Genomic DNA, 13,545 nt, shown 5'->3' on the forward strand with positions numbered 1-13,545 from the left:
GTGATGTTGAGCATATTTTCATATACCTGCTGGCCATTGTATGTCTTCTTTTGGGAAATGTTTATTCAGCTCTTTTGCCTATTTTTAAATCAGGTTATTTGGTCTTTTGCTGTTGTTTGCACTCCTTATATATTTTGAATGTTAACTCTTCATGAAATGTATAGTTTGCAAATATTTTATCCCACTCTGTAGGTTGTCTCTTTTATCTATTGTTTCTTTTGCTGTGCAGAAGCTTTTTAGTTTGATGTAATCCCATTTGTCTACTTTCACATTTGTTATCTGTACTTCTGAGGTCTTATCCAAAAAATCCTTTCCTAGACCAATGTCATGAAATGTTTCTCCTATGTTGTCTTCTAGTCGTTTCATAGCTTCAGGTCTTGTGTTTAAGTCTTTAATATATATATATATTTTTTGAGATGGAGTCTTGCTCTGTCACCCAGGCTGGAGTGCAGTGGCCGGATCTCAGCTCACTGCAAGCTCCGCCTCCTGAGTTCACGCCATTCTCCTGCCTCAGCCTCCTGAGTAGCTGGGACTACAGGCGCCCGCCACCTTGCCCGGCTAGTTTTTTGTATTTTTTAGTAGAGACGGGGTTTCACCATGTTAGCCAGGATGGTCTCGATCTCCTGACCTCGTGATCCACCCATCTCAGCCTCCCAAAGTGCTGGGATTACAGGCTTGAGCCACCGTGCCCGGCCGTCTTTAATATATTTTGAATCCCAGCACTTTGGGAGGCTGAGGTGGGCGGATCACAAGGTCAGGAGATCGAGACCATCCTGGCTAACATGGTGAAACCCCGTCTCTACTAAAAATACAAAAAAAAAAAATTAGCCGGGGGCGGTGGCGGGTGCCTGTAGTCCCAGCTACTCCGGAGGCTGAGGCAGGAGAATGGCGTGAACCCGGGAGGCGGAGCTTGCAGTGAGCTGAGATCCGGCCACTGCACTCCAGCCTGGGCGACAGAGCGAGACTCCGCCTCACACACACACACAAAATATATATATATATATATATTTATATTTTGAGTTAATTTTGTATATGGTAAGAGATGAAGGTCTAATTTTTTTTTTATTCTCCATGTGGATATCCAGTCTTTCCAATACCATTTATTGAAGAGGTTTCCTTTCCCGATTATGTACTTGGAATTTCAATAATGAGTTGGCTTTAAATGCATGGATTTAGTTCTGGGCTCTCTTTTCTGTTCCTTTGGTCTATGTGTCTGTTTTTATACCACTACCATGCTGTTTTGGTTACTATGGTTTTGCAGTATACTTTGAAATCAGGTAGTGTGACACCTCCAGCTTTGCTCTTTTTACTCAAGATTATTTTCGCTATTTGGGGTCTTTTTTGATTCCATATGAATTTTAGAATTTTTTTTTCTATTTCTGTTAAGCATGTCATGGCTATTTTCAAAGAGATTGCATTAAATCTTCAGCTCTACCATATTCTGATGGGTGACTGAGGAAATTACTTAACTTCTCTCTTTTTCTAAATTTTATTTTACTTTAAGTTCCAGGATACATGTGCAGAACATGCAGGTTTTTTACACAGATAAATGTGTGCCATGGTGGTTTGCTGCACCTGTTACCCCATCACCTAGGTATTAAGCCCTATATATGCATTAGTTATTTGTCCTGATGCTCTCCCTCCCATGATCTCCCAACAGGCCCTAGTGTGTGTTGTTCCCCTCCCTGTGTCCATGTGTTCTCATTGTTCTTAACCTCTCTTAGTCTGTTTCTTCATCTAAAAATGGGGCTTTTGATACCTACCTCAGAAGGTTGTTATGAAAGTTAAGCAAGATACTATACATAAAAGTTCTCAACAGGACCAAGCACATTACTTAGTGAATGCAGAATTAGAACACATAGTATCAGATATGTTTAACGGCTCTTTCTTTTGGGCTATGGAAGCCTAGTAAATTTCTTCTTTTTACTCTACAAAATTGGAACTGGACAGTGAAAATGGCCTACCCTCTTTTCTGAACAACAATAAAGATATAGTGATAGTGCCCATGTCCGAATTTTTTATTTCCAGGTTCTGTGCAGACCAACACCCTTTTTTGGAACTTATCTTTGTAGTACTACCCATCTTTACATCAACAGTTCAGATCCTTGACTTTACAGATGATTTTTCTTTCTTTATACGCAACAGGAAGATGCCTAAACCCATTGGCAAACTATACCCTATGTCTTAGGTTGAATTGCTTCTGACATTTTTTTTTTTTTTTTTTTTTTTTTTTGAGACGGAGTCTTGCTCTGTCGCCCAGGCTGGAGTACAGTGGCCGGATCTCAGCTCACTGCAAGCTCCGCCTCCCGGGTTTACGCCATTCTCCTGCCTCAGCCTCCCCAGTAGCTGGGACTACAGGCGCCCGCCACCTCGCCCGGCTAGTTTTTTGTATTTTTTAGTAGAGACGGGGTTTCACCGTGTTAGCCAGGATGTCTCGATCTCCTGACCTCGTGATCCGCCCGTCTCGGCCTCCCAAAGTGCTGGGATTACAGGCTTGAGCCACCGCGCCCGGCCCTGACATTTTTTTATATATTTTTATACAATTCTGTCACAAAAGGTGACACTTTTTCCTTGGATTCTTGGATTATCTTGTTCTCTCAGTAAACTTGTTTGTTGAGGGTTCCTCTAACTGCAAACTGATAGCCACCAAAATTTCTCCATCAATTAAAAACAACCAACAAATGTAGACTTTTCAATTTTATCATTCAACATAAATGCATTGAATACCTTCATGTTTATGAAGTAGGCAAAGAAGAAAAATTTATAGTCTATGCTTTTAAGAAGTTTACTATCTAGACTCTAGATACTAGAGTAGATACTATCTAGACTCTAGATTCTAGAGGATGTGGGTATATAAATAGCTACAACTTAAGGCAGAATGTATTACTCACTTTATATGAGAGATGCAGAAACAGCAGAGAAGAAGGAAATTATTTCTGATTTGGCCTTTAAATAAAGCAAAGTTTCCTGGAGAGGGGACATTTGCATCTTGAAGGATGGATAACATTTTGATGGAGAAAAAGGAGAGCTGGGCATTACAGAGGGAATGTCGTGAAAATGAAAGAACTTGTTTGGGGAACAAGCAGTTAAGCTGGGCTATGATATGGGGGCGGGGGAAGCAACATCATTTGAAGATAGAATGAAACAGAAAGAAGAAATCAGAGCATGGAAATAAAGATCATGCCAAGAAGTTTGAGATTTGTTGTGTAGGCAATGTGGCATGTTTAGAAGGCTTTGAGCCAAGAATTGGCAAGATTGCATCTACACTTTTAAAATAAATTATGCAATCAATAGCTTATTCGATAGTTTAAAAGAGAAAAGACTAAAACCTAGGCATACTACTATTTTCGTTAACTCATTCATTTATTTATCATATATGTATTGAGGCCCTATTAAGTGTCAGGTAGCAGGGTCACGTACAGTGTTTAATAAGGCAAACACAGTCCCTGCGCACGTGCCTACATACAAATCAGATGAAAAATAATTAGGCTCTGAACAGGAGGAGTGTGTGATGAAAAAGGGGTTCATTTTCCCTGTCTTCCCAGAGCCGTGGCTCAGAGGAGCTTAAATGACCTCTGAGTCACATCGTATCACATACATTTAATATTTTTTTCTAACCAACAACTTAAGATCAATGATTTTTGCTATGATTTAGCCTATAAAAGCCGAGATTGGTCTGAATTTCCCCTGAATTTTATTCCCAGCATTAGGTACATATACTTTCTCACATTCAAAAAGATATACCATATACATAATTGAATTAGGAATTCTGATATGTAAGAATACATACTTCCAGATAAAGGCTGGATCATTAAAACTAGAAGCAACCTTCCAGAACAGATTGGAAACTCTAGTCATCAGATTAACTTAACCCCTTGGCATTTTATTTGGCCTACAATATTGGATTCTGGTTGTTTTTGTTTTATTTGAATTTGAACATCTTCAGGCAAGGCATTTATTCTCCAGTTCCTCATAGGCGCCAACATTCCTATTGTCTGACACCAGACAATCCATTCACTCCTGTCACCTATCTGACCCCCAGAGGCATTTGTGTTTGTCACCAGAATCTTTCCCAACTCCTTTCTTGGCCATGAATCCCACAGTTGAGAAAACTAAGAGCCGGAGAGATCCCAAGCCTCCTCATGTCACAGTGTTAGTTTATGAGAGAAAGAAGACTTCCAAACCATCCCACCTCCTGACAGGACAGCAGAGGCTGGGCTGAGCCAGCTGACAGAACATTCCTGAGGGATTACCTTACATCCTAGCAACCACAGGAGTCGGCACATCAATCGGTCCTGCTCCAGAATGGCCAGTAATTCAAGACCCGGCCACAGACGAGCCACAGGTGGTTCCTCTCAGGAACAGTATTTCCTTGTATGGGGAGCCTGTTCTCTCTGGGGACGCTTGGTCAGATGGGACAGTGGCAGCTTTGTCCTTTCATTAGAATTTCCTCCTGTTGTGCATTTACAAAAGGGGAACTGACTGTGCAATAGGATGACTAAAGAAAGATGCTAAAGTTGGAACTGGGGACAATCCAAGTTGGCGGCCACTGAATCACGAGGAGATTCTATACTGCCTTTTGTTCTTCCCTCCAGCTTGAGTGACTCAGTTGTTGAAATTTTGTGGCAAGACACCTGGAAGCCATTTGTCTTTTTTATTAAGGACTCATTCATGGGGTAAAAACGTAATAATGTTCATTTACCATCACTCCATTACCCAGAGCACCAGATTGCTACAAATTCAATGTGGTGCTGATTCAGTCATCGCATCACTGAGGCAACATTCCTCTGTGAAAGCTATTTATGTCCCGGCACCATTTGAAAGGCCCTTTAGATCCTTTTTGAAACATTCAAGTCCCAGAGAGGCAGCCTGATCTGCAGAGCACTGCACAGGATGTGGGTCTGAAAAGAGCCGCTTCAGAGTGCTGGCCAGCCAATTTGGGGTCAGGCCTTCAGGCTCAAGTGTGCGTCCCTCTTTTATCCTCAAATGTGCTTCTGGACACATCTTTTCAGATTCAGAGAGTTATGGCCAACCTCAGCTCTATAACCACTCCCTGCGCACTGCAGGCAGGAAGAATTTGGAGGGACATGTCAGTAGCTGAACATGTGATAACAGTGGCTTCAGACTCACCCATAGCCTGGCATGAGAACTCAATCATCCTGCACAGCTTCTCTGAGCCCCCAGTTTCTCCAACCCAACATGAGGGTATTTATCCCACATTGAAACGAAGCAAGTAAATTACGAAAAGAGGGTAATGACCTAGTGGTGGGTAGTTGGACATTTAGCACAAGTCAGTAGAGGGACAACACCGGAAGCCAACTTATATAATGAAAAAGTCCTCAGCATTGTTTACTCCCACCTCTCTTTATGAGGGACAGAGGTCTCAGCTAAAAGAATGACCACAAGGAAGAAAATAAAGCAACCACTTAGAAGTGAGAACATGCAGTATTTGGTTTTCTGTTCCTGGGTTATTTTGCTAAAGATAATGGCCTCCAGCTCCATCCAAGTCCCTGCAAAGAACCTGATCTTATTCTTTTTATGGCTTCATATATTCCATAATATATATATACCATATTTTCTTTATTTAGTCTGTTGTTGATGAACATTGAGGTTGATTCTGTGTCTTTGCTATTGTGAATAGCACTACAATGAACATATGTGTGCATGTGTCTTTATAATAGAATGACTTATATTCCTTTGGGTTCATGTTCTCACCTATAAGTGAAAGCTAAATGATGAGAACACATGGAAACATAGAGGGAAACAACACACACTGGGGCCTACCAGAGGGTGGAGGGTGGGAGGAAGGACAGGATCAGGAAAAATAACTAATGGGTACTAGGCTTAATACCTGGGTGATGAAATAATCTACAACACACCCCCATGACACAAGTTTACCTATGTAACAAACCTGCACATGTACCCCTGCACTTCAAAGTTAAAAAAAAAAAAAAAACAGAAAACAAACATTATCCTTGCCTCCTCCCTCCTTCCCGAGCACCCCAGGTGAAAGTAGCTGATAAGATGCTTGTGGAGAACTTTGAGCTCCTGGGAGATCAATGATATATGAATAGAAAGTGTTATTATTCTGCAAAACACTGAAGAATGGCTTCCCCAGAAGTCATCGTGTATCAGCAGAATATAAATGAAATAATTTGCTTTCCTCTGATCTCTGGCTAAAAGCTTCTAAGTCATTTAAGGAGGATTTAATCCACTAGTGGACTGTCCCCATTTGAGGACTGCAGGGCTAAAGTTAGTACTGACCTGAACACGGCAACCACAAGGGGGAATGGGCCGGAGTTCCTCTCCACTGCTGCAAGCTGGTTGCCTGCCAGTTTGCAGTTTCTTCCCCAGAGTTGGGGAGACACAGTCCACCAGGGTTTCTCCTTTGAAATGCCTTCAAGCTAGGACAGGCTTGGGAAAAACTCCCCGCCCCAATTTCCAATGTTTTTTTTAAGGGGCCTATTCTTACTGATTTGCGGGTGGAGGGTGGTTGGGAGGGGGCATGCGCTTAGCTGTTAGTCATAAGTCCAGTTACAGTGTGCCCTCATGTAAGCAGAATCAATTTTAAGGCTCCAGGGAAGAGTCTTGCTAGGTGCTAGGAAAGAAATTTTGAGGCTGGTAGGCTCACTCTTTACCCATAAAATGGTTCCATAAAAGTGGCTTCCAATTCCAGCCTCTGTATCAGTCCATTTGCAAATGCTACAACTGCACGGTCCAGAGGGAAAGGAGCAAGAGAAGGAGTGAACACATGGCATGAGGATTGACAGAAAGAACCTAAGGTGCTTCCCTTGGAGAAGGGGTAGCTCAGGGAGATGCACAAGTGCTTCTAAATGTGTGAATGTGTGTTCTTGTAGTTTGGCTTTTAGGATAACAAACAGAAACCCACTTGAGCTAGCTCAAGCGAAGCAAGATTGTTGCAGGGCTTCTTGTGGCACAATAAAAGGACTCCCAGGGAAATTCAAAAGATGGAGCCATAATAGGCTTGGGAATCCCAGAGAAATGAGTGGGAGACTGGATCTGAATTGAAGGTGCTGTAGACACTCAAGTAGCAGAAGCACTAATACCTTTATTATATATAAGTCACTTTAAATATGACTCATCTACAGGCCACCCATCCACTTTTTCCTGTTCCTTAACAACTAGCAAATTATTTCCAAGTTGCTTCATTTAAATACCACGGAGCGAGAGTCCACCTGAGTGACAGATTGCAGAATAGCCATAGACTATCATTGATCAGGGATCTATCTACCTGTCATCCAATCAGCTGTAACAAGAGGGTTGGACTAAGTGCTATGAAAAATATTGCTCCCTCCCTGGCAACCTGAACTGTAAGCTGGGCAGCAAGCAGCAACTTCTCAAATGAGAAGGGCACAGGAGAATGGGCAGACTGGCATGGAGATAAAGAGCATAGATCCTGGAGTCACATCATCTGGTCTGAATTCCTGCACACCACTTCTTCACTGGATAAAGACAGTCACTTGGCTTCTCTGTGTTTCAGTTTACTCATCTGTAAGATAGGAAAAATAAATAAAGTTATTGAAAGGATTAATTAGACAATCCACATAAAGCACTTAAAACGATGTCCGGCAGAGTAGTGTTCAATAAACGTTTGCTATTATTATTCTCTCCAATACAGTGCTTCTCCAAATTTTGTGTGAATATGAATTACTTAGGGAGTTTGTTAAAATGCAGATTCTGATTCTGTAGGTACAGGATGAGACCTGAGATTCTGCATGTCTAACCAGCCTCCAAGTGATATCAATATTTCTGGTCCATGGCCCACGCTTTGAATAGCCAGGATCTAGTACATAGGACATGGGACAGAGGGAAGAGACCGTCTTTAGGGAAAAGAACTAGAAAAACATGACAGAAGTGCATATACATATTACAAATTTTCTATCAATTCAAATGGTTTTTAAATGGAAATATATGGGGTGTTTCATAAGATAGTGCATTCCCTCTCTCAGGCAGGGCTGACTCCTCCATTAGACATAGGAGGCAAGTGTCTGGGGCCCATGATGCTTCTAGGGGCCCATAAAAATGTTTTACTTTTAATTTTTTTAAACCAAAGGAAACATAAATATAATAATGAATAAGTAATCATAAATCCAGCCTGGATTACAGGTGATTTTATGCCAATGCTGTCATAAAATATAATTTTAGATACTTTTTTTTTTCTTGAGACAGAGTCTCACTCTGTAGCCCATGTTGGAGTGCAGTGGCGCAATCTCAGTATGCTGCAAGCTCCGCCTCCCGGGTTCAAGCAATTCTCCTGCCTCAGCCTCCCAAGTAGCTGGGATTACAGGTGGTAGAGACAGGGTTTCACTGTGTTAGCCAGGATGGTCTCAATCTCCTGACCTTGTGATCCGCTCATCTCGGCCTATGGAGCAAAAGCAGAAGTGCCAGGGGTCCAAGAAAGTCATAATGTGACCCTGACTGGATGTGATCATAGGGATAAAGAATGAAGATGGAAAACTCTAAGATTCCTTGCAGCTTTGAGTCAATGTTTCTTTAAGATTCTGTGACAATGCTCTGCTATCTATATCCCCTAACTATAAACTCACACCTGCAAACACTCACTTTCTGCTTGTCTCACATCCTCACACATAGACTAACATTGCTTATCACTGGTCATAAATCAGCAGTTTACAAACCACCCCTAGAATATATAATCTACCTCTGCCTTCTCCCTGTTTGCTTCCAAAATAGAGAAGTTATTATTGGCAGGGCACAGTGGCTCAGGCCTGTAGTCACAGCACTTTGGGAGGCCAAGGACGGTGGATTGCTTCAGTCCAGGAGTTCAGGACGAGCCTGGGCAACACTGCAAAAATTTCTTTACAAAAAGCACGAAAAGTAGCCGGATGCGGTTGCATGCACCTGTAGTCCTAGGAGGCTGAGGTAGGAGGATCGTTTGACCCTGGGAGGTCAGGGCTACAGTGAACTGTGATCACACCACTGCACTCCAGCCTGAGTGACAGAGTGAGGCCCTGCCTCATTTAAAAAGAGAGAAAGAGAAAGAAAGAAAGAAAGAGAGAGAGAGAGAGAGAGAGAGAGGAGAGAGAGAGAGAGAGAGAGAAAGAAAGAAAGAAAGAAAGAGAAAGAAAATTATTGTTTTTATTCTTACAAAATACATTTGATTCCAGATATTGCAAGCATTTTGCAGACATTTCCTCATTAATATATACATCTCCTTATTGAAGGAAGTGGAATTTTTGTTTTATTTTTATTTTTAGGGTGGGAAATAAAGCCAAGAAAAGATTAAATGAGAGCTGTGCTTTAAAACTCAGTGGGAGAGGCCAGGCACGGTGGCTCACGCCTATAATCCCAGCACTCTGGGAGGCCGAGGTGGGCAGATTACCTGAGGTCAGGAGTTCGAGACCAGCCTGGCCAACATGGTGAAACCTGGTCTCTACTAAAAATATAAAAATTAGCTGAGCGTGGTGGCAGACACCTGTAATCCCACTTACTCGGGATGCTGAGGCAGGAGAATTGCTTGAACCTGGGAGACAGAGGTTGCAGTGAGCTGATATGGCACCACAGCACTCCAGCCTGAGCAACAAAGTGAGACTTTATGTCAAAAAAAAGAAAACTCAGCAGGAGAGAAAAACATACCTAAGTCTATGGCTATGATGATTCTTATTATAGTTATCAGTGGAAAACATACATCCAGCACTCATAAATAACACAGGCAGTGATTCTTAATTGGTACAAACTGGAACTCCTTAGGTAGCATTGAACAGATGCCTGGGCCCCACCCCAAACCTTCCCTCCAGAATACTCAGAGAACAGAACCCCAGCCCTGTGTTTTGAAAAAACTCCCACTATTATGAGGGCTTAAAACCACTGTGTCATGGAGTGGAGAAGGATATTGCAGAAGCCCAGGAAGGAGAAAGTTCCAAGGAGGGAATGGTTTGGTGTCTGAGGCTGCAGAGAGATGGAGTAATGTAGAGATAGGAAAAGGTCCTTCGAACCTGGGGGAACATGGGTGGCTTTGGTGAGAATAGTCACCCTGGGTCATGAGACTAAAAACCATACTACAAAGATTGCTTACCCTTATACACAGTTAGATATTTGAGGGATCATAAAATGGAGACGCAAATGGAAGATTAAAAAGTAGGCAGGGAATATAGACTTAAACAGGGGTACATGTGGACACACAGAGAGAAATAACAGACATGGAGACTCCAAAAGATGAGAAGGCTGGGAGGAAGGTGAGAAGTAAAAAATTACATATTGTGTACAGTGTAAACTATTCAGGGAATGGGTACACTAAAAGGCCAGATTTTACCACTATGCAATATACCATGTAACAAAGCTGCACTTGTACCCTTTATTTATAAAAATACATTTTTTAAAATAGGGGTTTTGATCTGGGGTCCTCAGATTCCTCCTACACCCCACCCTCCATTCCCCTCCAAGGGACCCAGGGATAGAAGTCAGGGAATCGGCCGGGCATGGTGGCTCACACTTGTAATCCCAACACTTTGGGAGGCAGAGGTGGGCAGATCACAAGGCCAGGAGTTCGAGACCATCCCGGCCAACATGGTGAAACCCTATCTCTACTAAAAACACAAAAATTAGCTGGGTGTGGTGGTGCATGCCTACAATCCCAGCTACTCAGGAGGCTGAGGCAGGAGAATCGTTTGAACCAGGGAGTCGGAGGTTGCAGTGAGCCGAGATCACGCCACTGAACTCCAGCCTGGTGACAGAGCGAGACTCTATCTCAAAAAAAAAAACAAAAAGAAGTCAGGGAATCTATGAACTCAGATGGGAAAAATATCACATCTTGATTTCACTGACCTCTAACTGAAAATGTGCCTTTCCTTCAATTATGACTGTAGGCTTCACACTTCAGTAGTGGTAACAGTACCTGTGACTTTGTCACCTATAATAATCACAGGTATTTTAGCATCACAATACAGTTAATATTGCAAAATATTGTTTATAATTATTATTACTTCAAAATTATGGGAGTTATTAGAACCACTTCAAGACCTGGTTACCTAACGCATTAATAGAAATCACCCAGCTGCGGCCGGGCGCGGTGACTCAAGCCTGTAATCCCAGCACTTTGGGAGGCCGAGACGGGCGGATCACGAGGTCAGGAGATCGAGACCCTCCTGGCTAACACGGTGAAACCCCGTCTCTACTAAAAAAATACAAAAAATTAGCCGGGCGAGATGGCGGGCGCCTGTAGTCCCAGCTACTCGGGAGGCTGAGGCGAGAGAATGGCGTAAACCCGGGAGGCGGAGCTTGCAGTGAGCTGAGATCCGGCCACTGCACTCCAGCCTGGGCGACAGAGCGAGACTCCATCTCAACAACAACAACAAAAAAAAAAAAAAAAAAAAAGAAATCACCCAGCTGGGTGCAGTCGCTCACACCTATAGTCCCAGCAGTTTGGGAGGCCAAGGCAGGTGGATCACTTGAGGTCAGGAGTTTGAGACTAGCCTGGCCAACACAGTGAAACCCTATCTTTACTAAAAGTACAAAAATCAACTGGGCATGGTGGCATGTGCCTGTAGTCCCAGCTACTGGGGAGGCTGAGGCAGGAGAATCACTTGAACCCAGGAGGCAGAGGTTGCAGTGAGCTGAGATCACACCACTGCACTCCAGCTTGGGCAACAGAGCCAGACTCTGTCTCAAATAAATAAACAAACAAATAAATAAATAGAAATAGTCACCAAAAAAAAAAATTAAAAACAAAACAAAACAAAACACTGTGCCAGAATGGGTGCCTAACTTAACTGACAGAAGCTGCTTCCTAGAACTTTCTACCCTAGGCTCTCAGCCACAAACAGGTGCTATTCCATTCCTACTATACCCAAATCATTATGTTGTATTTACCTGAGGTCAGGAGTTCAAGACAAGCCTAGCCAACATGGTGAAACCCAGTCTCCGCTCCTCTCCCTGCTCACATACTTTTGTCATTTAGAATAAAGCCACTGGACACTAGAGCAGGAAGACACCATAAAACAGTGTTCCCCCGATGCCAGGCCACAGATCAGGGCTGCTCAGGTCAGATCTTTCATGAAGCCCCAGTGAAGTGGGAAAATTAATGACAAGGTACCAAGTATGTTACAAAACTAATATATCCCATTTCAAAGAATGTTCTTCTTTAGAGATTATTACTTTCCTATTTTTTATATTAAAATATCCTTTCTTTTATGAAACAGTACTGATGCTAGATAAAAATTTTATTTTTGTATTTTAATATCCTTACTTGGCAATATAAAGTATTATAAGTCCTGTGTCTGTTTTCCAATTTTAAAAATTATTTTTATTGCTTTGTGAAGTCCAAAATTCTGAGAAGTGCTGCGTTACATGTTTGTTTTATTCACTCCTCTCCTTTTAGAGATGAATTCCCAAGAACATGCTGTGACTTCTGTTCCAGCATGTTGATTTAGAAAGAAGAGCTTCAGAGTCTGATTTCGAGACCTGGATTTGGCCTCTGGCTCTGCCACTTTCCACCTATGTGATCTTGGGCAAGCCACTTGATCTCCCCCAGCCTCAATTTCCTCATCCATAAAGTAAGAATCATTTCTACCTCATGAGACAATTGAAAGATTATATAAGATAATGCATATGAAAGCACTTTTCATGCTGCTAAATAAAGTCATTATTATTATGACGATCATCACCATCCTTTTTATTATTGTTACTCAATATCGCCTGGTTAACGGCAGTACTTGGTCTAGTCTTTCGGCTTCCACATTGACTGACTCTGTCCAGTGACCTTCAAACTACTGCTTAGTGAATCCACCTTGAGTTGCTTACTTAGCTCAAGAAATGTTAACTATTTATTTACTATTCCTGCCAAAATCACATAACCTGACTCTAATTATGTAATTATGAGGAAACATCAGACAAAACCCAATTTCAGTGACTCTATAAAAAAGAATTGGCCTGATTTCTTCAAAAATGTCAAGGTCCTGAAAATCAAAGAAAGTGCAGAAAACCCAACGATATGCATAATTCTGGATTGAATCCTGGATGGAAAAAAAGCATCTGTATTAAAAAAAAAAAACTTACAGAGAAAATTAGCAAAATGTGAATAAGGTCTGTAGATTAAATAGTGGTATATCAATGGTCAATATTCTGAGTGAATAGTCTTCTTAGAAAATTTATACAGAAGTTTTTTTGTGTGTGTTTTTTTTTTGAGACAGAGTCTCGCTCTGTTGCCCAGGCTGGAGTGCACTGGCGCAATCTCGGCTCCCTGCAAGCTCTGCCTCCCAGGTTCACGCCATTCTCCTGCCTCAGCCTCCTGAGTAGCTGGGACTACAGATGCCTGCCACAACGCCCGGCTAATTTTTTGTATTTTTAGTAGAGACGGGGTTTTTCACCATGTTAGCCAGGATGGTCTCGATCTCCTGACCTTGTGATCCACCCGCCTCGGCCTCCCAAAGTGCTGGGATTACAGGCATAAGCCACTGCGCCTGGCCCTATACAGAAGTATTTAAGGGCAAAGGGACATGATTTCTAAAACTTGTCAAATAGTTCAGAAGAAAAAAATATATATATGTATATGCATATATATATATATAT

This window comes from Trachypithecus francoisi, unplaced genomic scaffold (assembly GCF_009764315.1).
Source record: "Trachypithecus francoisi isolate TF-2019V2 unplaced genomic scaffold, Tfra_2.0 Lachesis_group5, whole genome shotgun sequence".
In the NCBI taxonomy this organism is placed as follows: Eukaryota; Metazoa; Chordata; class Mammalia; order Primates; family Cercopithecidae; genus Trachypithecus; species Trachypithecus francoisi.